At 36.0% G+C, this 21,492-nt stretch overlaps 1 protein-coding gene and 1 non-coding gene across 3 annotated transcripts in view; one reads left to right on the top strand and one right to left on the bottom strand.

Annotated features, from left to right (window-relative positions):
• Positions 1-21,492, top strand: part of AGMO (alkylglycerol monooxygenase) — a 359,152-nt gene that overhangs the window by 244,175 nt on the left and 93,485 nt on the right. The window lies entirely within an intron of this gene.
• On the bottom strand, positions 17,689-17,822 carry LOC136171285 (small nucleolar RNA SNORA69). Its single transcript, XR_010663826.1, has one exon. It is a non-coding gene; the product is annotated as a small nucleolar RNA SNORA69 (small nucleolar RNA).

Genomic DNA, 21,492 nt, shown 5'->3' with positions numbered 1-21,492 from the left:
TCCCTAGTGGCTTGCTTAGCAGTAAAATCTACCTGCAGTGCAGGAGACGCAGATTTGATCCCTGGGTCAGGAAGATCCCCTGGAGAAAAGAAATGGCAACCCACTCCAGTATTCTTGCCTGGAAAATCCCAATCCATGGGGTTACAAAAGAGTCATATGTGACTGGATGACTAAACACAACCACCAACAACAAATAGAATCATAGTAGTACGTCATAACAGAACATCATAAAAGTTCAGTAGCATAGGCCTATCCTGAATGATCTGTGAATATCTAAGTTATTTTTTATCTAAATATTATAAAAGATTGGAAGTGTTTCAATATCCTACCCAAATATTTCAGTATTTTTGTATCATGAAATCAGAGATATATTGATTGTTTAAAGAAAGAAACCATGAAGAAAAACAGATATTTTAAAATAAAACTGGAAAGATCAGTATAATTTGACAACATCCCTCCTACCATCTCCATGTTAAGTATTTATATTGTATACACTGTATATTTCCTTTCAATTTTTCTCTTAACCCCTTAAAAGGAAGATAATGGGATTTTTCTTATGAGGGTTATTTTTTCCCAGTCTGCTTTCCTCTAATTCTTTTATGCTGTTTGTTTTGTCACCCATTCATGTCTGACTCTTGCGACCCCATGGACTGTAGCCCTCCAGGCTCCTCTGTCCATCGGATTTCCAGGCAAGAATACTGGAGTGGGCAGCCACTTCCTCCTCCAGGGGATCTTCCTGACCCAAGTATCCTGCATTGCAGGCAGATTCTTTACCACTCAGCCACCAGGGAAGCCCCAATTTTTTCATATCAAATAATTAAAAAGAAGACAATACAAATAAATAAGCAAAAACTTGGTCAGAATTAACTTGCTTCTTTTTTTTGAGCCAAAGATTTTTTCCAGCTTTATTGTGATATAGTTTACATATAACATTGGGTAACTTTAAGATGTACAGCATATATATGAAATGATCACCATTAGGGAATAGTCAGGTTAGTTAGCACATCCATTACTTCACAGAGTTATCTTTTTTATAGTAAGAAATTTTAAGATCGACTCTCTTAATAATGTTCAAGTATACAATACAGTGCTGTTAACTGTAGTCATCATACTGTATGTTAGAGCCCCAGAATTTATTTATCTTTTGTCTGAAAGTGTATATCTTTAACCTCCTTCACGTCTTCTCCCCCAGCCCCACCCATGTGGCAACCACCAATCTGCTCTGCTTTTATGAGTTCATTTTTTTTTAGATTCCACATATAAGTGCAGTCATACAGTATTTGTCTTTCTCTGTCTGACTTATTTCACTTACCATAATGCTCGCAATATCCATTCAGAAGTAATTTGTTTCTGACTTGGAACATTTTCTCAAGGTAAATTGCCTGTATCTCTTTGTGGAGTTAATTTAATAACTTTGTCCTGCTCTTAACTATGCTATGAAAAGCAAGATTATTCTTTACTAATACATTTGCCTATTGTCTTTTTATATTGGAAATTTAAGAGAATTATTATTCCAAAAATGGCACTGTTCTTGAAGTGTGAATTATTTATTTAAGCATTAGATATGCTCAATTGCTATCTGTTTTTTTTTTGTAACACAAGTTGATTTTCAAAGTTGTGTATATATAGCCTACTATTTTCTTTATACAGAAAAAAGTTAATATATTTAGCTCAGAACTTACCAGTCTTGATAACTTGTGCCTTTATTCTATTCACCCTTTATTGGTATATCTTGATTGATATGACAAATATCTGCCAATTTTCCATTAAGATTCATAAAGTGTGTTTGATATTTCAACTGATACTTGATAACGTGTGATTTGGTATCTCATGTTTATTCCTAATTCTATATTTCTATGTAACAAGGAAATAAAGCTTCCTGTAGTAATTAGTTTTTTTTTAAAAAGGTCTAAGTTATTTTGTTTAGTTTATTTCCATTTTCAATAACTTTTTTACTCTAGAAAACACTGTAGGAAAAAGTTATATACTAATTTTCCATTGTCATAGCCCAGAATTTTCAGTTCTGAAGAGAGGGTCTGGTATGAAAGTTTAAAGTAGAGAAAAATAGCCAGCTTAGCATCCTATGGGGAATAATAACCAATCTACCCATATTTTTGGAATCTCCCTGAGTTCAAGTTAAAGACAAAAAAAGTACTGAAACAAAATCTCGGGTCTTATTTGTCTTTTTTTTTTTTCTACTGAAGATGGTTTTTATTGAGTAGATATCCTCTAAATATAGCAGTGATGTATGTTTTTTAGAAATATATTTATCTTACACTGTTAAATGCAAAACTTTAAGCAAGTTGTCTTATTGACAAATGCAAACTGTAGAGACAAAAGTCCTTGCTTTATATCATGCCATTGTCTCCTGTCACTGCACTCTCCAGAGCTCTATTCTTGGTTCATTTTGGACATACCTGTTCTTGCTTGGAGGTGATGATGTTTGCATAAACATTTGTTAACAACGGATTATCCCCATTGCCACATACCCCTTTTGGAAGCTTAGAGCCTTATAACTTTGGAATCTGGTACATTTTAGAGCTTTTGAAATGTCTATGTACCGTTTGTTACGGAGCACTCCAAGAGGGGCTGTGGCAGCACCCTTTAGTCCAGCAAGCAATATTTTTTGTAATAAGCAATATTTTTTGTAGCAAATTTTTGTCTAAATAAAAAATATAAACAGTCTCCTGTCAATTCTAGTTAAATTCTATGGCAAAAGTAAATAGATAAATAAGAAATACACACATTCACCAGATACAACAGTTGGATTTCAGAGCTTTTGAATTTCAGAAAAAAGAACTGTATATTGTACAAAGAATCTTCCCTGGAGGAATCTCCATCTTTCTTTCTGCCAGAATAGGGACTTGAATGAAATGGAATGAGTGGATCTGGAGTGAGAATTTCCTAGCAGAGCTATTTTGGACAATTTGCCATAACATTTAGCTTCACATTAAAAAGTGTAAGTCATACAACATTTAAACTTTGTGTTCTTAAAGACTAACAAAATTTGCTCTACACCCCAAATGTAGCATATATTTGACAATGATGTTAAACACAGTCATTTTTCTTAATTTGATTTCTTTGATCAGAAAGTGAAAGCTTGTGCTTTTGTTGCTGTTCTAATTTGGAGATTGTTTTTTCAAGTTCATTTATATCAATTCACTTAAGAGGACACATATAACACTGTGTGACATCTATCATCTCATTTAATAATGGTTGTTAGTTCATTTCCCAGTAAAGGCAAAGAAAACAAGAATGTTGAGCTACTTAGAAAACCTAACCATTTAGGAAATAAATTAGCTCTAAGTTTATATTTAATGTTCCTTTTTATTATTTTCAACTTATGAAAATGAAATGTGAACATTTTAATATGTAAATGGAGAGTTGAGTGATTTAAAATCCTTTTTAAAAACTTAACTATAATTCACCTAGAATATTTAAAAGCAAAATCTATAGTCAATTATAGTCAAATTCTCTAGTTTGAGAAGGCTTGGGAAAGAATCAAGATGTTAGTCTTTTCTCCTAGAGAGGTGACAGTGTTACAGCTTCTATGGTTACTTTGAAGGTTTTGTCTTTGGTTTTCTGCAGTTTCATTAAGGTACGTCTGGTTTTAGATTTCTTTTTATTTATTTGCTTAGGATTCTTGGGGTTTCTTAAAATTATGTATTGATGTCTTTCATCAATTGGAAAAATTTTACCTTTAATCCCTTTAAATTCTGCTTCTGATGCGTTCTGTCTGCCTCCTCATCCTGAAACTCAGTTAAACATATTTTAAACTTCATTATTGTATCCTTTTACACTCCCTACTATCTCATTATCTCACCCCACTCCTGTCCTCTACCTCCTGAATTTTACTCTGGATTGACTTTTTTAGGTTTATACTCTACTTCATTTGATTGTGCTTTGCATGTGTCTAACTTGCTCCAAAACAGAAACCACTGAATTACTCCATTTTTCGGTTCTATATCTAGCTAGTTCTTTTTCAATTTTTTTATGTAACTTAACCATTTTCGTGCACAAAACTGAAGCCTGGCATGTGTCTTTCATGTGTGCTCACTTGCTAAGTTGTGTCCGACTCTTTGCAACCACATGGACTGTAGCCTGCCAGGCTCTTCTTCCATGGAATTTCCTGGGCAAGAATACTGGAGCAGGATGCCATTTTCTCCTCCAGGGGATTTTCCCTTCCCAGGATTGAACCCACATTTCCTGCATCTCCTGCATTGACAGGCAGATTCTTTACCATTGAGACACGTGGGAAACCCACGGTTGGCATGCTGCTGCTGCTAAGTCGCTTCAGTCGTGTCTGACTCTGTGCGACCCCACAGACGGCAGCCCACCAGGTTCCCCCATCCCCGGGATTCTCCAGGCAAGAACACTGGAGTGGGTTGCCATTTCCTTCTCCAATGCATAAGAGTGAAAAGTGAAAGTGAAGTCACATATATCTCCTTAAAAACCTTAAAGATATTTATCTATAATCTGTGTCAAATAATACCAATATTTTTGAGCACCTGAGATTCTATTCTGTTGCCTTTCATTTCTTTTGCTTCTCACTCACGGAGTCTTCTCTCTCGTATTTCTGGTGATTTTTGAGTGTGTGATAGATATTAAATTTTACAGTTTAACCTGTAGAGACTAATTTGAGTCCTAGGAAAATCCACCAAAGAGGATCTTAAATTACCATTATCAGTCTCTAACAATCCAGATACCTTAATTCAACCTTGAGGCATGGTATTTTCTGTATACCTGTCTCAAAACCAAGCTTCAGAGTATGCAAAGCATGACTTACTTGGTTTACACTGTCAGTCTTAGGATGTATCCTTTTCATCCTCAGTCCAGTTTCAGAGTTGATTTAGCAGGGTCACTCCTTTGGGAGATCTTTTCCTCCATCCTCTTCCAGTTGATAACTTCTATGGGAGCAAGACAATCCTGAATGTTGGACTCATTTCCCTGGATTTACATTTACTCCCATTTATTGATCTTATAATGCTACAAAAGCATTCCTTAATTTCCCCCAACATATTTTTTAAAACAATTTTGTCTCACTTTTTAAATTTCTTCAATGGAAAAGTGATTACCAGGATTGCCATTCTTCAAAGAGAAAATTCTATGAAAAGGCTTCAACAATCAATTTTGAATAGAATTGAAATGATTAGTAGGAATTTAGATCAGGGCAAGGCTAGTAGAGGAAAGGCGGGATTAAGAAAAAGACCCACTGAAACATTTTGGCAATAACAGGTGGTGGAAGGAGGAATAAAAGATCATGGAAGTCAAAGGGAGAGAGAGTTTCAAGAAGAGACAATGATTAACACTGTAAGATGACCAAATAGGACAAATACTGAGAAAAGGGTAATTGAATTTGGTAATTAGGAAAGCATTAGAGAATTTAATGTGAACACCTTCAGGAAGACTAACTTTATAGTTTTTCTGAATTACTAGTTAGGTAAAAATCATATTTAACAATTTCTTTAAGAAGCTGGGTAAAGGCAAGAAAATAAGTATTTTGAAGCAATATAGAACATAATTCTAGTCTATATATTTTAAAACACTTTATGTTAAATTCTATCGATACCATGATTAAACTGGAATTAAATTTCTTCATGAACAGATTCTGTGGATGATGTTTATCAAACTGATCCTAAAATTAACCTGACAAGGCATATAAGAGAAATCTATTCAGGCTGGAACAATGATAGTTTTGGATTTTCCATATTTTTCTTAATTTCATAATATTCAATTTCTGTGAACTCGTCTAAGGCAAACATCTCTACCTGTCTGAAAATATGGATTAGGAACTCAAGAACAGCAGGTATTTTTTATCTTTAAGTGGATTCATTTTGAAATCATACCATTTTGAGAGATGCAGTATATCCAAAACTCTGTCTTAAACAGCAAAAACCTGAACTTGACTGCCATGTGTTAGAATAAAACTCACATTATGGACAATTCTGAGACTTTTTAATCTCTTATTTGTATATAACAAAAGGGAAACATTGCTGAATCCCTTCCCAAGGAAATTATTACATGGTGCTATCCATTGAATAATATCTTTGTCTTATTGGGTTGTATATTCTCTTCTCCTGCTTGGTATACCAGATGCTTGTGTCAAATCCTTCTGACTTTGTATTTGGAAATTCATAAATGAATGAAAGTCTTCTGAAATATTTAACTTTGCTATTTGTTGTTGTGGTTTAGTTGCTCAGTTGTGTCTGACACTTTTGCAACCCCATGGACTGCAGCCCTCCAGGCTCCTCTGTTCATGGGATCTCCCAGGCAAGAATTTTGGAGTGGGTTACTGTGCCCTCCTCCAGGGGTTCTTACCAACTCTGGGATGGAAGCCGCATCTCCTTCATTGGCAGGCAAGTTCTTTACCACTGAGCCACCAGGGAAGCCCTTGCTTTACTTTTAGTGGCTTTAGTAATAATGTGTTTATGTTCACTCCAATCAAGTTCATCCTTAAGAGGATTTACCAGATTTCTTCAATGGTGAGGAAGTTTGACCAACCAGTAGGTTGGGAAATTTCTTTTATTAGAAGATGATATTGAACCTAATAATTTGAGTGGAATTTGAACCTTCTGCCTATTCCCACTGCTGATTTAATAAAGAAAACTGGCTTACTCATATTGATTTATTCTAGTCTGCATATATTTTATGTCCCAATCCTAAATACAAGCTTCTAGTTTCATCTAGACATCTGCCAGTGGTTGGGTTGCAGTTGGTTAAATAAGTTTTTACAATGTCCTAGGATTACAGAATTGACTGCTTTTCAGGGTCATAAATTTATATCTTACATATGTTAAGTATAGTGTATATCTACAGTTCCAGTCAAAAATAATCTTGAAGGACAAAGATTAAGTTAATATTGGTCCTCAATATAGTGGAATATTTCTCTGATTTATGTTAAATAATGACAGAATTCACTAAAATGAAAGTCAAAGTTACTCTTTAAGGGTCAGTCACAAGGAAGATTCACTTGACTGATTGGGGGGAAAACAGAACTGTAAATTGAAAGTCTTTTTAAAGTACTTATAGCTTAATAACAATACCACATGTGAATTTACTTGATGTATTTCTTTTTTCCTATGTCCATCCTGCCAGTTATAGAGAATAAAAAACTGAACGTTCTCTTTATGTGAAGGCAATTTGGTTTTACTGCCGTGAAATTGGAATGGCATTGGCAGACAGCAAATTATGCTATCTACATACTGCCTACATTAAAAAAAAAATAATTTAAGTGACAGTTAATAAACCATTAAAGTAGACTGATTTATTAAGTTACACAGAAATTTACTTTGAAATTTTTTTCTTGGATTTTTTTTTTTAATTGCTGAAAATTATATTGCTAACAAAGTTAAAGAGTAAACATTTAACCTATTAAGGACTTTAATTTGTCATACAGCAAAAAACATGTTTACTAAATTGAGATACCCTTTGCCTAGGGATCTGACTAATGAAAAAGGTTTTTGGATATTTTTTGGGAAAGGTAGCATTCTCATGGGCAGTCTTTATCCCTGCCCTCCCCACTCTGCCACCAGGCAACCACAAAAGAATAGATCTTGGGCCTGAAACAGTTCTGTACCTAGAGATAAAGTGCCCACACAGCCTACGCAGAGTTTATCACCTGAAATAGTAATGTCTTGCTCTATTTCAGGCTCAACTAGCACTCCTTTGTTATGCCTAAGTATATGTGTCAATGTTCGACAGTTTTCAATATTTTAGACTCCATGGAGGAGAAGAGGCCTTTCTATTGCATCAAAAGAGGGGTGCTAGGTTAATTACTTTGTTTCCACTTCCAAGAGGACCCACCAGCCATGTAGGAATTGATGCCTCTATTGGTGCAGATCTTGCTCTGACTCCTCCCTGTTAAAGGATTATTTGACTGTGTTGAATTCTCCTTGGCAACTCCTATACTAAGATGCAATAGGCAGAAGTGTTTGGACCTCTCTTCTGGTAGCTGGCATTGTGATATCTTTTCTATCCTCCATCGTGTTGGAATCTTCCCCTGGCATCTGTAGCTGGTACATGGTGTTCTAATCAACAGTATTGCTTTTAATAATCTCTCTCAGAATTAGTGCTTCTTGGAACATCATTTAGAAATCATTTCTCAAAGATAATTGAAATTTCAGATATTAGAGAGGTCTTGTGTTTATTGACATTGTAGCACAAAAGTAAAGAATCTGCCTGCAATGAAGGAGACACAGCTTTCATCCCTGGGTCCAGAAGATCCCCTGGAGAAGGAAGTAACAACCAGCTTCTCTTCCTGCCCTCAGTCTTGCACAGCATCAGGGTCTTTCCCAATGAGTCAGTTCTTTGCAACTGGTGGCCAAAGTATTGGAGTTTCAGCTTCGCATCAGCCCTTCAATGAATATTCAGGGCTGATTTCCTTTTGGATTCACTGGTTTGCTCTCTTTGCCGTCCAGGGGATTCTCAAGAGTCATCTCCAACACCACAGTTCAAAAACATCAATTCGTTGGTGCTCAGCTTTCTGTATGGTCCAGTGTTCTTTCTTGGGAAATCTCATGGGTAGAGAAGCCTATCAGGCTACAGTCCATGGGGTCACAAGAGTTGGAAACGACTAAACCACCATCACCCACCACAAACTTGCTAAGGTATTGTGAGTTGCCCTATAATTAAGAAAATTATGAAAAATGCTATGATGGTCTTTTTTACTCTGTTTATGAATACAAAAAGAACATTGTTTCTTATGGTCCTCTTTAGGAAGTTAACTGGTTCGGTTCAGTTCAGTAGCTCAGTCGTGTCCGACTCTTTACGACCCCATAAACTGCAGCATGCCAGATCTCCCTGTCCATCACCAACTCCTGAAGTGTGCTCAAACTCATGTCTGTTGCTGATGCTGTCCAACTATATCATCCTCTGTCGTCACCTTCTCCTGCCTTCAATCTTGCACAGCATCAGGGTCTTTTCCAGTGAGTCAGTTCTTCATATCAGGTGGCCAAAGTATTGGAGTTTCAGCTTCAGCATCAGTCCTTCAATGAATATTCGGGACTGATTTCCTTTAGGATGGACTGGTTGGATCTCCTTGCAGTCCAAGGGACTCTCAAGAGTCTTCTCCAACACCACAGTTCAAAAGTATCAATTCTTTGGTGTTCAGTTTTCTTTATACTCCAACTCTCACGTCCATACACGACTACTGGAAAAACCATAGCTTTGACTATATGGACCTTTGTTGGCAAAATAATGTTGCTGCTTTTTAATATGCTGTCTAGGTTAGTCATAGCTTTTCTTCCAAGAAGCAACCATCTTTAAACTTCATGGCTGCAGTCACCATCTGCAGTGATTTTGGGGCCCCCCAAAATAAAGTCTCTTACTGTTTCCGTTATTTCCCCACCTACTTGCCATGAATTGATGGGACTGGGTGCCATGATATTAGTTTTATGAATGTTGAGCTTTAAGCCAACTTTTTCACTCTCCTCTTTCACTTTCATCACTTTCATCAAGAGGCTCTTTAGTTCTTCTTCACTTTCTACCATAAAGGTGGTATCATTTGCATATCTGAGGTTATTGATATTTCTCCTAGCAATCTTGATTCCAGCTTGGGTTTCATTCAGCCTGGCATTTCAAATGATGTACACTGTATATAAGTTAAATAAGCAGCATGACAATATACAGCCTTGACGTACTCCTTTCCCTATTTGGAACCAAGCAGGTGTTCCATGTCCAATTCTACTGTTGCTTCTTGACGTGCATACAGATTTCTCAGGAGGCAGGTAAGGTGGTCTGGTATTCCTGTGTATTAAGAATTATCCAGTTTGTTGTGGTTCACACAGTCTTTGGCATAGTCAATAAAGCAGAAGTAGATGTTTTTTTGGAACTCTCTTGCTTTTTTGATGATCCAACGGATGTTGGCAATTTGATCTCTGATTCCTCTGCCTTTTCTAAATCCAGCTTGAACAATTGGAATTTCACAGTTCTTGTTCTGTTGAAGCCTGGCTTGGAGAACTTTGAGCATTACTTTGCTAGCATGTGAGATGAGTGCAATGGTGTGGTAGTTTGAACATTTTTGGCATTTCCTTTCTTTGGGACTGAAATGAAAACTGACCTTTTCCAGTCCTGTGGCCACTGCTGAACTTTCCAAATTTGCTGGCATATTGAAAGCAGCATTTTCACAGCATCATCATTAGGATTTGAAATAACTCAACTGGAATTCTATCACCTCCACTAGCTTTGTTCGTAGTGATGCTTCCTAAGGCCCACTTGACTTCACATTCCAGGATATCTGGCTCTACATGGGTGATGACACCATCGTGGTTATCTGGATCATAAAGATCTTGTTTGTTTAGTTCTTCTGTATATTCTTGCCACCTCTTCTTAATATCTTCTGCTTCGGTTAGGTCCATACCGTTTCTGTCCTTTATTGTGCCCATCTTTGTATGAAATGTTCCCTTGGTATCTCTAATTTTCTTGAAGAGATCTCTAGTCTTTCCCATTCTGTTGTTATTCTCTATTTCTTTGCACTGATCACTGAGGAAGGTTTTCTTATCTCTCCTTGCTATTCTTTGAAACTCTGCATTCAGATGGGTATATCTTTCCTTTTCTCCTTTGCCTTTAGCTTCTCTTCTTTTCTTAGCTATTTGTAAGGCCTCCTCAGACAACCATTTTGCCTTTTTGCATTCCTTTTTCTTGGGGGTGGTCTTGATCACTGCCTCCTGTACAATGTCATGAACCTCCGTTCAAAGTTCTTCATGGACTCTGTCTCTCAGATCTAATCCCTGGAATCTATTTGTCACTCCCACTTTATAATCGTAAGGGATCTGATTTACGTCATACCTGAAATGACTAGTCATTTTCCCTACTTTCTTCAATTTCAGTCTGAATTTGGCAATAAGGGGTTCATGGTCTGAGCAACAGTCAGCTCCCAGTTTTTTTTTTTTTTTTGCTGACTGTATAGAGCTTCTTCATCTCTGGCTGCACAAAATGTAATCAGTCTGATTTCTGTATTGACCATCTGGTGATGTCCATGTGTGGAGTCTTCTCTTGCGTTGTTGGAAGAGGGTGTTTACTATGACCAGTGTATTCTCTTGGCAAAACTCTGTTAGACCTTGTCCTGCTTCATTTTGTACACAAGGCCAAATTTGCCTGTTACTCCAGGGATCTCTTGACTTCCTACTTTTGCATTCCAGTCACTTATAATGAAAAGGACATCTTTTGGGGGTGCTAGTTCTAGAAGGTCTTATAGATCTTCCTAGAACTGTTCAGCTTCTTCAGCATTACTGGTTGGGGCATAGACTTGGATTACTGTGATATTGAATGGGTTGCCTTGGAAGTGAACAGAGATCATTCTGTCATTTTTGAGATTGCATACAAGTTTACTGGTATAGTTGTATAATCTTGACAAACTCATTTATATCTGTCTTATATATTGATGTCTGTGAATTTTGTAACTAGGTTTTATTTTTCTACTTGTGTTGATTGCTGAATAGCTCAGAGTCAGATATGGAGCAAATATCTACAGAAGTTTGGCTTTTCTCTCCACTTGTTCTTCGTTCATAGTTTAAGTGTTTTGCTTCATGTATGTTATCTTTTGTTGCAGTAACAGATGACCACAATTTAATGATGTAATACAACTAAGATTTATTATTTCAGAGCTCTGTGTTTAAGAAGTTTGGGCTGGCTCAGCTCTTTCCTCTTGGAACTCCAAGTTTCAAACAGCAAAATCAAGGTATCAGTCTGCTGGGTTCATATCAGGAAGCTTGAGGAAAAATTTACTTGAAGTTCATTTAGGTTGTTGGTGGAACCCAGAGTCTCTTGGTTGTAGGACTGACGTTCCCATCTTTTGCTATCTATCCACTAGGTTATTTGCTATCTATCCACTGTTGTCATTGCCTAGAGACCTCCCTCAAACCTCTACATTAAGACCTCTGCATCTCAGAGACGGCAGTGACATACTAAATCCTTCTCTAGCTTGAAATCTCTGATTTCCTCTTCTGCTACATAGTTTTTCTTCTCTTCTGCCTCTAACCAGAGAAATTTCACTGTTTTTAAGGACTCAGGTGATTAGATTGGGTCTTTCTGGATAATTCAGGATGATTTTCCTATCTTAAGGTTTATAATTAAATAATATCTTCAAAGTCCCTTTTGCCCTGAAAAGCAATGTACTCACAGTCCCAGAGATTAGGGTATGGACATCTTTTTTTTTTTTTTTTTTTTTGGTGGGGTAGGGGTCATTACCCAACATACTGCAGTATATTTTATGAATATTTGTGTGCTATTTTTTTATATAATAAATACATCTTAACAAACCGAGGCAAGATAGATACATGTATATGTAGAGCTGAGTCCCTTTTCTCTCCACCTGAAAGTATCACAACATTGTTAATCAGCTATACCTCAATATAAAAATAAAAGATTAAAAAAAAGAAAAAAAACAGTAAAAATAATTAAATTATATTCCAGTGAACTGTGTGAAAAGCCCTCAGATTAATCTAAATATGAGAGAACTTTCATTAAATATTTGAAGGATAAAATTTGATTTATAATATGATGTTGCTATTTTAATTTTTAATTGTAGATTTAGGTATATAAAATCAGCATTTACAAACTTTAAGCATGCATATTTTACCAGGGTTTTTTTTTTTTTTGCCTATTTTCCTAAGTTACTGAACAAAATAAATGTATGTCTGTGAATTATATGACTATATTACTATGACATTACTATTTTTTTTTATTTTTCTTTTTTATGTTTGAGTTCAGGAAACAGTTGCTTTATTGAACTAAATTTTGTGTCTATCAGAACCTTAAATCCTTTCACTCTCCAAAATACAAGCATATCTATTAGTAAAAATTTGCCATTCTTTTCAGGAAGCCTGGCTGTTAGGATGTGGGTTTTTTGAAACTTTTACTGACAAAACTAAGATAAATCTGGATACAGTTGCTTAGTAGTTTTGGATATTTAAGTATTGTGTAAACTCCCAATTTTGTTTCCTTATTTATAAATTTGTTTAATAGTAGTTACCTCATAGGACTGAGGTGGTAACTGTGAAATGCTTAGAAATATGTGTGCAATACAATGAACAGAAAGTCAGTGAGGGAGGATTTACTTTTATTAAAACTAATATTATATGGGATCAGTGAGAAACATGCCTTTATTGCCATGAAAAAAACCAAATTCCTAAAAGGACTTTCTCTGTTCACCTAAAACTTGTTTTCATTTTTAACCCCATAAGACGTTGATCATAATTTTTTACATAGTGAGTGTTCATATAACATTGCCACACATTAACCATCTCCTCTGTGTTTTTTCTGCATCTCTGACCTACCTCTATTGCTTTTCTTCTGATAAATTTCGAAAGAATTTCCTACAGGGACTGTTGGCTGGCAGTGGACTCTCCAAGTTTTTATTTATCTGAAAATATTTTAATTCACAACTCCATTCTTGAAAGATCTCTCCTACCCTTCCCCCCAAGTACAGAATTCTAGGTTGACAGTTATTTACTTTCAGTATACTAAAGATATATTTGGATGTCTTAGGACTTCCGTGACTGTTCTTGAGAGATCAGTTCTCATCCAAACTGTCAGTTATTTGGAGGCAACTTGCCTTTATTCTTCCCTGCCATAGAAACTTTAAACAGTTTGTATTTTACAGTTTTAATATGATATATCATAAAAATATTAAAATACATCTATCTGGGCTTCCCAGGTAGCGCAGTGGTAAAGAATCTGCCTGCCAAGGCAAGAGATTTAGGAGACTTGGGTTTGACCCCTGGCTCAGGAAGATACCCTGGAGGAGGAAATGGCAACCCACTCCAGTATCCTTGCCAGGAAAATCCCATGGACAGAGTTGCTTGGCGGTTGCAGTCTATGGGGAAGCAAAGAGTCAGACACGACTGAGTATGTGTGCATGATATGTCTAAGCTTGGCTTTCTTTTTATTTATTATGCTTTGCATTCATTGACTTCATGAAACTAAGAAATTGTGTTTTATATCAGTGCTAGGAAAGGTGGTGCTAGTGATAAGAAATCCTCCTGTCAATGCAAGAGACACAAGAGATGAGGTTTCAATCCCTGGGTCAAGAAGATCACCTGGGTCAGTATTCTTACCTACAAAATTCCATAGACAGAGGGCCTATCAGGTTACAGTCCATGGGGTGTTAAAGAGTTGGATACAGTTGAGCAACTGAGCACATAGAAAATCTCCAACCTCCATCCTTCAACTCAAACACTGCCTATACTCAACTCTCCCTTCCTTTCTTTTTGGAATTTTGATTAAGCATATGTTAGACCTTCTCACAGTTTTCCACATCTTTTAACTTCTCTCTCAAAAAATAAAAATTATTTATTTTTTCTCCCAGTACTACATTTAGATAAAAGGTTCTTAACAGTTTACATACTGTTTCTCCATGTGTATCTAATTTGATTTTATAATTTGATATTAAACCCATCTGCTGAGCTTAAAAATTCTACTTATTGTATATTTTATTATCAGGAATTCTGTTTTCTTAAAATGTATTATTGTATGGTTTATTTCCTGCAAATATTTCCAAATGTATCTTTTTTTTTTTTCAATATAGCAAAAGGAGATATTCTTTTAGAGTATCTGTCTGGTAATTTCATCAGGTGTTTCAACTTTCTCTTATTTGTATTTATTTCCACTTAGGATGCTTTGTTTTCTTGCAAACTTGATTGCTTTTCATATATTTTGGTCACCACTTTTAAATATAAATATGTGTGTGTGTGTATATATATATATATATATATATAGTGATACATTAAGGCCTAAAATCAGTGATTTCCTCCAGAGAGAATTTGTGTCTGCTTTGATTATATGGTGGTTAGTCTGTCTAGGTCTGGAGTTTCAACCACACAAATTTTTTGGTCCCCTAATATATACATAGAGAAGGAAATGGCAACCCACTCCAGTGCTCTTGCTTGGAAAATCCCATGGATGGAGGAGCCTGGTAGGCTACAGTCCATAGGTTCACAAAGAGTTGGACACGACTGAGCGACTTCACTACTTCACTACTAATAAATACATACTTTGCTGCCTATCTGAACACAGGTTGGCTTGTGATTGTATCTTCTTGAAAGAGAAGGAGAAAAAACCTTTTCCTCTCACCTCTGCTCAGGGCCTAAGCAATTTTCTTTTCTGGTGTCTTGGTAGAAAGGTAGATGGGGTCACTTGGTTTTTTGTTAGATTCCTCACCTTGCATGGTTCTTGGATTTTCATTTATTTCCCTTTCACCCAAATGAGGATGTCAAAAAACAGTCATGTTTCATAGATGACAGATGCTTCAGCCCCAGATTCTTGAATTTGAGGTTCTCTACTTCTTTCATTTGCTCTTCAATACTTAAAAAAATTATTGGGCAAGAATACTGAAGTGGGTATCCTTTCATTTCTCCAGGGGATCTTCCCGACACAGGGATTGAACCCAGGTCTCCTATATTGTAGGCAGATTCTTTACCATCTGAATCACCAAGGAATAAAAAAGTTACATATATATATATGTGTGTGTGTGTGTGTGTATATATATATATATATATATATATATATAAGAGAGAAAGAGAGAGTGCATGATTGCTTTTAGTGGCAGGGCTGTTAAGCTCTGTATTGTAGGCAGGATAATACTTCCCTAAATATGACCATGTCCTAATTTCCAGAACCTATGAATTATTGTTGTTATTGTTCAGTCACTAAGTTGTGTCTGACTCTTTGCTACCCCATGGACCACAGCATGCCAGACTCCTCTGTCCTCTACTATCTCCCAGAGTTTGCTCACATTCATGTCCATTGAGTCAGTGATGCTATCTAATCATCCTATCCTCTGCTACCCTCTTCTCCTATTGCCTTCAATCTTTCCCAGAGTCGGGGTGTTTTCCAAAGAGTTGGCTTTTTGCCTCAGGTGACTAAATTATTGGTGCTTCAGCTTCAGCATCAGTCCTTCCAGTGGACATTCAGGGTTGATTTCCTTTAGGACTGGCTAATTTGTTGTCCTAGCTGTCCAAGGGACAGCTCTCACATCCATACTTAACTACTGGAAAAACCATATCTTTGACTATACGGACCTTTGTTGGAAAAGTGATGTCTCTGCTTTTTAATATGCTGCCTAGGTATATCATAGCTTTCCTTCCGAGGTAGCAAGTCCTTTAATTTCATGAACCTATGAATACACTAATCTATATGCTATAGCAAGGAGAAATTGAGGTTGCACATGGAATTAATATTGTTGATCATTTGCCATTACAATGGGGACATTAGCCTGAGTTCTCTGGGTGGGCCCAGTGTAATCACAAGGGCTTTATAAAGTGAAAGGAGGCAGGGGAGTCTGAGTGAGGTGATGTGAGAAGCACTCAACTGGTTGTTACTGGCTTTGAAGATGGAAGAGGGCCTTGAGCCAAAGAATGTGGGCAGCTTCTAGAAGCTGGAAAAAGCAAGGAAACGGATTCTCCCTTAGAGCCTCCAGAGAGGAAAGCAGCCCGGCCAACATATTTGATTTTAGAACAGCAAGACCCAGTTCAGACCTCTGACCTCCATAACTGTAAGATCATTAATTTGTGTTATTTTAAACAACTAAATTTGTGCTAATTTATAACAACAGTAATAGAAAAATAATATCCTCTATCTTCCCAGAAAAAGAAGCTCTCAATTTTTTTTATAAACAGTGTAAATATTAAAAATAACAAGGGTACTATCTCCATATTCCTGGTTACTTTACACATGAATTAATTAAAGCAATATTATAGTGAAATAGCATGATACTAAGGAAAATAAAGGCATTTTGTCTATGCCAATTTGTTAGAATATTAGTGATTGATGCTCCCTACCTTAAATCCCTATTGGTTTGAGGCTAAAAGACAAAAATATTTCAAATGGTTACCAAATATGCTTATTTCTGGCAAAGTGATAGAAACTGAAATTGTAACTGGGTCCCTTCCTCCAAAATTATAGCTAAGAATGGAATGGAAATTTTTGCTAAAAATATTATCTTGATTTTTTAGCAAATAAAAACCTAAATAACCACAGCTTTGACCACTTACTTCCTATGTATTTTTGTGAGAGGTTTTACATTTGTTTAAATAACATTGTTGAATCAAATTATTCTTTAAATTAAAACCAAACTCCATCTATTTAAAGTGTGCCAAGTTACTCAGTGTTCCTGCTATGTGTCTGCTCACAGCAGCTGCTAATCCTAAAAGAACTGGCACCGACCATGCGAGGACCTTGAAGGCAGGATCCTATGACAAGTCATGATGAGCAAAGATTTCCTTCCAGACAGCATATGATATATATGTTTCATCATAAAATTTATATGAAGTTGAAGGAATGCAGATTTATTTAGCATTAATTTGGAAACCTGCAAAAGTGGGATTGGGAGAATTAAACCTCATTACTGATCCTGGAGTCAAGTATGCTTTTCAATGTGTGACAATGGCTATTAAATATAGGGAAGGCTGTTTACTAAATAGAATGATGATCATTTATTGAGGGGCCTCGGGCAAGTCAGTGAGTCCTTCTTGGTCTTCTTCATATTATCTCTAAAATGGTAAAGAATAAAAGTAATAACTAAAGTCCCTCTCTCTTTAACATTCTATTTTAGAGAGGCTACATACACACAAACCTATATAGCCATGTATATGCCTACAGAATATTATCATAACTTATAGTAATGAAAAGACCCTCCTCTAACATTTTGTTTGTTTTTTTTTTAATTTTTTTTTTTTTTAATTTTTTTCCATCAACTGTTTATGTCAATCTGTCATGATTTTACCCCCATAAATGGCAAAATCAAAAAACGATCAACATAGATTTTCTTTCAGCAGGATAATGTCAGTACTTCCACAAAAGAAAGCACTGTAATTGCAACCTGCTTTTCCTCTAACATTTTGAATATGATTCTTTTTAAATTCAGTAGAAACAGTACCTGATTTAAATTGGCTAGATGAGATCTTATGCTGGGGAGGAGGAGCTGTAAAAAAAAAAAGTACATCTCATTGTGGCTGGGACAATGCCCCTTAAAGTTGTCTTTGTTCCCTGCAATCCATAAAGTTTTAGAACTCTGATATTGTTGAAGATCATCACTATTACAGAGATGTTAAGAGAGTATCAAGTATTTCCCCTCTGCTGATCATCTTTTACTAGTACCTACTCCAAAGTTTGGAGATGTTCTCCTATGGAAAAAATCTTGGCTCTTCTCATCTTGCTGAGCTGTCAAACAGCTCAGGGAGGATGATGATAATTCTTTATAATGTGTGCCTGCAGTTGCAATTAACGTGTTCCCCCTAAGGATTTTTAGCAGGGCTTGCCTTTCTAGAATAGACTGTGTCTTTTCTATCCTGAGTACTTGACAAATAACTGCTTGAAGGGAATGCTGCTGATGGACTGTTTTGCTGGATGTGGCTATTGCAGCCCGTGACTCCAGCCCAGTATCTGGGATAATGGAATGCATAGTAAAGCTGCTTAATATTAAGAAATGGTAAGTTTTTAAGTTGTGAATTTAAGCCAGTCACTCTCTGTGACCAACTGCAAGACAGTGATTTTTGAAATTGAATTAAAATTGGGTTAAATGCAGATTTTAGGATACACTGACTGAAGGACTTTGGGTAAATTACTTAAATAATGTGAAACTTTGTTTCTTTATCTGCAACATGTGTATAGAAAGCATTGCCTGCTTTCAAGAGTTATGTGAAATCCTTTATAAATGATAAAGCATATTATGTTCTTATATTTATGTGATGTAATAATATGATTATCAACAGATACAGGAATATCAAAGAGCTTTGCTTAGTTAAGAAGTATTTTTGTGATTTTGTTTAGCATTTTGAGTTATGATTTAGAATATATTGTGTTATAAAAAGCTCTTTTGAAAATTAATTTAAAGATATCAACTTTATCCTTAAGAAGTTTATGGTACACTGATACATATAAATGTAGAAACCATTATTATGCAGGGTGAAGAACTCTAGGATTTAGGGTGATATTAAGAGGATGCTGCAGGATTGGAATAGAAGGTATGTTCAATCTTGACTGGAGAAGGAAATGGCAACCCACTCCAGTAGTCTTGCCTGGAAAATCCCGTGGACAGAGGAGCCTGGTAGGCTACAGTCCATGGGGTCGCAAAGAGTCAGACACAACCGAGCAACTTCACTTCCTTCCTTCCTTCCTTCCAGTCTTGACTAGTAGTTCAGAAAAGACTACTCAAATGAGGTAAACTTGGTCAAAGGCTTACAGAAGAAAAATGAGAATAAATTGAGCAGAAGAAGTGAAAGAGAACACATTTTTAAATAGGAGGAAAGCACGTGCAAAGTTATGCAATTTTTGTATATTCAGGGAGTAATGCATTTTTTAAATTAATTAATTAATTTTAATTGTGGGATAATTACTTTACAATATTGTGATGGTTTTTGTAATACATGAGTATGAATCTGCCATCAGCATGTATGTGTCTCCCCTCCATCCTGAATCCCCCTCCTACCTCTCCCCCCACGCCTTCCCTCCAAGCTATCACAGAGCACTGACTTTGGGGGCCCCGTGTCATATATCAAACCACACTGGTTATCTATCTTACACATGATAATGTGTGTGTTTCAATGCTACTCTCTCAAATCACCCCACCCTCTGCTTCTCCCACTGAGTCCAAAAGTCTGCTCTTTAAGTCTGTGTCTGCTTTGCTGCCTTGCATGTAGTATCCTTGGTACCATCTTTCTAGATTCCCTGTATATGTGTTAATAGACAATATTTGTCTTTCTCTTTCTGACTTACTTCCCTCTGTATAATAGGCTCTCGGTTCATCCACCTCATTAGAACTGACTCAAATGTGTTCCTTTTTGTAGCTGAGTAATACTCCATTGTGAATATGTACCATAACTTCCTTATCCATTCATCTGCCGATGGATATCTAGGTTGCTTCCATGTCCTAGCTGTTGAAGTGGTGGGTACGTATGTGAGGAGCGAATGGGATATGATGAGTTGAGGACATACATAACACAATAAGCAGAATTTATCCTACTCTGTAAGTAACAAGAAGAAATGAAATTTAATTGGAAAAGTGACATGAATGGACTTGCTCTTTTGGAAGATTCTTCTGGTATCTTGTGGGTGATGGATGGAGAGCAGGAGGGAAGCAGTGGAAAAAGGGGCAACCAAGGCTGGAGGCGTGGGGTCTTGTGGGGAAATTCTAGATATTTAGAAGGCAGGAATTAAAGTAGGCTGAAGCATTAGGCATTGGGAATAAATAGTACTGACTAGAGACAGCTTTAAAAGAGAATCTCTCTGGCTTGTTTACTAACTAGTCAGAAGTGGGGGATATATGAGAAATCTTGCATAGCCTCTTGAATTTTAGAAGTGGTAAGTTCTTACTGTCACTGAGATAGGGACCTGGGAAAATGCAAAAATTTGAAGGGAAAAATACTGAGTTTACTTGTTGGCATGTTTATACTGAGGTACCTATGAGATACCTGAATCACAGTTTCAAGTCTGAAACTCAAGAAAATAGGTCAGGCCTGGAGGTATAGATTTAGGTATCAATTTGAAGGTGGTAATTGCAACCAGCTGCATAGAAGCAAGCACCTTGGGAAATGTTTTATTGTCCCTCAGTTTGATTCAATTACATGATTAGATAATTACAATGTCTCCTTCTTGTAGGCATCATAAGAAAAAAAAAGTCTAATATAAATTAGTGATTTTAAAACATCCACATTAGTTTTCAAAACAAGTAAATTAAAGTCATACTGCATTAGATTTTAAATTGTTTTGTCCAACTAAAAAAGCAGTCTTAGAAACTGTCCCTATCACTTTTAGATTTTCGATTATATCTATAAGCAAAAGTGTATACCTGTTTTATTTTTTTAGCATATGATAAAATGGGTGATTCAGTTTTCTCCAAATAAATGGGTTCAGTTTGAAGACAAACATGTCAGAGAAGAATTCCTAAATTTTAGGATCCCAAAGCAATCCATTGTGATGGAATATAAATTGTGTCTTTATTCTTCACAAAGTTACTATAGTTAGGGGACAAGACTAGACATTTAGATAGTGTAATATATGTATCTTGTCATCATTACTGGTTGGTTTGTCTTATTAGCAATTAATGAAAGAAGTGTGTAATTACAAACTGAAAATCATTATATTTTTCTTTTGAAGTCACTTTATCATTGTTTCATGTTTGAATAAGTTTAAATGTAGACATTTATATAGCTTTTTAATGTCAAAACTCCCCCAAATTTGATGCGCTTTAGTGCCTTTTATTTCTCATAATTGTAACTTGTACATTTAGAAATGGTGAACTATTTTCATTATCTTTGTTATGGTGATTATAACTTATCTTAATAATATTTTATGCATCAAATGTATGACATGTATTTCCACTAGCTCTTTTCTAATGTGGCACCGTTGTAGTTTGGGAACGTACTTTTCTGCCTAGAAGAATTAATATGATCTAAAATAGTAGGTGAAAATTTAAATTGTGCTAATTCTAAACATTAAGATCTAACCATTAGAAGCATTAACAATCCTTAACAGTGTCATAAATCATTTCAACTTTTT

Source organism: Muntiacus reevesi, chromosome 6 (genome assembly GCF_963930625.1).
Source record: "Muntiacus reevesi chromosome 6, mMunRee1.1, whole genome shotgun sequence".
In the NCBI taxonomy this organism is placed as follows: domain Eukaryota; kingdom Metazoa; phylum Chordata; class Mammalia; order Artiodactyla; family Cervidae; genus Muntiacus; species Muntiacus reevesi.
This window is presented reverse-complemented; position numbering and strand designations above follow the sequence as displayed.